This window comes from Quercus suber, unplaced genomic scaffold (genome assembly GCF_002906115.3).
Source record: "Quercus suber isolate HL8 unplaced genomic scaffold, Cork oak 2.0 scaffold_43, whole genome shotgun sequence".
Taxonomy (NCBI): Eukaryota; Viridiplantae; Streptophyta; class Magnoliopsida; order Fagales; family Fagaceae; genus Quercus; species Quercus suber.
The window spans coordinates 535,211-538,377 of record NW_027069508.1 but is presented as its reverse complement, the minus strand read 5'-3'; positions in this window follow the sequence as shown (position 1 = coordinate 538,377).

Genomic DNA, 3,167 nt, shown 5'->3' with positions numbered 1-3,167 from the left:
CAATTTATGATAAATCGAGTTAGAAAAAAAAATTTATGAAGCCTTATAGTGGTATTTTAAGGAGCCTATAATGACGTTTTTAAGACCTATAGTGACCTTTTTTTTAACTCATTTCAATGAAATTGGGTTATAGGCAATTTTTTTTACCTATAACTCGATTTCATTGAGGTCAAATTAAAAAAACGTCACTATAGGTCTTAAAAAATGTTATTATAGGCTCCTTAAAACGCCACTGTAGGGCCTAACTCGATTTATCATAAATTGAGTTTTAAAAGAGGGACTGCTAGGTTCTAAAGATTTAGGAATTTATGTATTTAGAACTCTAATGTGTATTGTTGGCAAACCATGATCAAAACAGGTTGTTAGTCTTGTTTAGACTTGCTCAAAATGTGGGCATTTTATGTAAAGTTGGAATCGAGTAGCTGCAAAAGTAGTAGTGACTTTCGGCCTAACTCGATCGATCGAAAATTAGACTCGATCGATCGAATCTCGGGCAGAATATTTTTTCTGCAGAATTTCCAACTCAGCCCAAGCCCATTAAGGATTAGGGTTTCAGATCTACTTCTTTCACTATATAAAGGAAACCCTAAGCCACGTTTTTGAGAGCTTTTAGAGAGAGAGAAGAGAGTGCCTCTTTTGTATCAGGGTTTTGTACCCAAACCTTTCTAAGTCTTTGTTGCTCATATTTGCGGTTTATGTGAATCTCTTGTGAGATCTAGAGGAGCTTTCCTTCACATAAACTTAGGGTTTTCAAGGTAGAAATATTATCTACATCTTGATGATCAACAAGGTTGCTGCTATTAGAGCTTAAAGAAAAACAAGCAGGGGTGCTTGTATCTTGATTGGAGAATCCAAGAAAGAAGGAGTCCTTAGATTCGGAGCTTGCACGTGGTCGTGTCAGTAAGTTCTACTGGTGGGTAGCATTAGGAAGTCAAGCGGGGAGCTTATAAGTCCTTTTGTATGAACTTCGATTCTTTCAAGATAGTGGATTCAGGTTTACCTTGAGGATAGCTAGGTCAAATCCTCCTCAGGTTTTTACCGTGTGGTTTCCTAGGTCATCATATCATTGTGTTCTTTATATTTCCGTTGCTTTGCATGATATGATATATTTGTATTAACCTAGATTTGTTTAATTTTGACTAAGTAATCACTTGGCTAATTAATTAGGTTAATCTAATTGTGTTTTAAAGGGTCTAAATTTCTAACAAGTGGTATCAGAGCGGGTAGCTCTTTTGTTGTAGATCTTTTGATCTAAGAGCTGATCCTTGACCCCTGTTGTCATGGATAATTTGAAGTGTCTTTCTGATCATGTTTCTGCTCATGCTTTTGCTGATTTTATTGATGCCTATGATGTTTTGAATAAAAAGGACACTATTGTTTCTGTTGATTTTTTTGATGCTTTTGAAACTCTTCGTAAGGAATTATCAAAATCTTTGAAAATTGTTAAGAAATTTAAAGAAGAGTTAAAATTGACTAATCTTAAAAAAGAGGAATTGATTGTTAGATTAGATGAGTCTAATAAAAAGAATAAATTTTTGAGAAATCAAATTTCCTCTCAAGATGAGAAGATGAAAAGCTTGGAACAAGAGTTAGTTGAGTCTCAAACTAAATTTGAAAATTTGACTAGTACCAAGCCCGCTGTTGATAACAGAAGTGTTTCTGTTTCTCTTAAGCCTAAGACTGAGAAAGTTTATATCCCTCCTTTCAAGAGGAATAATAAAGAGAAGACTTATTTTGCTAGGTTAGACAAAGGTAAAAGTTCTGATGTTAACGCTGAAGTTTCTAAACCTATGTCTAAACCTGCTGCTATGTGCTTTGAGGAGTTTCTGCATTAAAATACTCTGTTTTTCAAAAATCTGATTTTTTCATACTTTCGATAGATCGAACCTATTTTTGATCAATCGAAATTGCGATTAAATTTTAGGTTTGAGTCTGCCTGACTCGATTGATGTTCGATCAATTCTCGATCGATCGAACTGAAAAATTTTCAGTTTCTATGTTTTTGACCAAAAATTTTTTCATGCATCATTTGTGTTTAGGATTCATATGCATTGCATTGATTTCTGTATCCATCTTGCAGTTTTGCAGTCATATCTCTCATTGTTTTCACACATAACATGCATACACTTTGCTAAATTGGGTACTCAACTTGATTGATTAATTTTTAAGTTTTGTACATTCTAGTTCTATTATGTGTGAACTGCAGAAATTTTTTTCTTAAGAGATATGATGGATAATCAATGTGCAAATATTTTTCTTTACTCATACAACTGTTTATGGGTCACATAATGCCATGTTTGCATTTTATTGAAAGAGAGAATTTTTTTTTTCTTCATGTGTATCCTCACCTTAATTTTTAACTTTGATTTGTGTGTCTTTCCCTCCCCCCCCCCCCTCTCTCTTTTATTTTTCCCCATACTGTTTTTCCCAAAACTTATTTTGTTTTTCCTATCTAATACTATATATATAACAGAAGCTTTTACGAGGTCCTGACACATAAGTCAAAAAGACCCCTTAAAATGCTGACACGCGTTGAGTAAATTTTTTAAATCTCGCTCAGTGCGTGGGAGAGGCTCACTTTCAGACATCCACCCACTTATCCAAAAGAAAAAAAAAAAGAAAGAGAAAAAAAAAGAAAGAGAAAACGCAAGAAGACACCAGCCGCTCATCCGCAAAAACAAAAAACAAAAACGCAACCCCTAAAACCCAAAACATATTTCCCGATCAAAATTCGGACTTCCTCAAACTTGCGATTCTTCGTTGCACCTCCATATAAACACAGATCGGATACTTTATTTTCGCTTCCTCTTCAATTTTCTTAACACCGATGCTTGCGATCCAGAGATAAAGAAGGAGAAAAAATAAACCTTGTGATGCAGAGATGAGAAGGAGACAGACATTGAGAGAACTACCACCGGTAAGTTTTTCTATTTTCCATTCTTTTTTAGATCTGGGTATGGGTATGAAATATGAATTAGTTTTGAGAAATTTGGTTGGATTGATTTTTAATTAGGTATTTGGGTTACATTTGGTTTTGATTTGATTTTTTTGAAATTTCGGGTTATATATGATTTAGGATTGGAGAGGGCAAAAACAGAGAAATAAGAGAGAAGGAGAGAGTTCTCCGTTCCCATTTATTTTTTTAATTTCTTGGGTTTTGTTTTGTC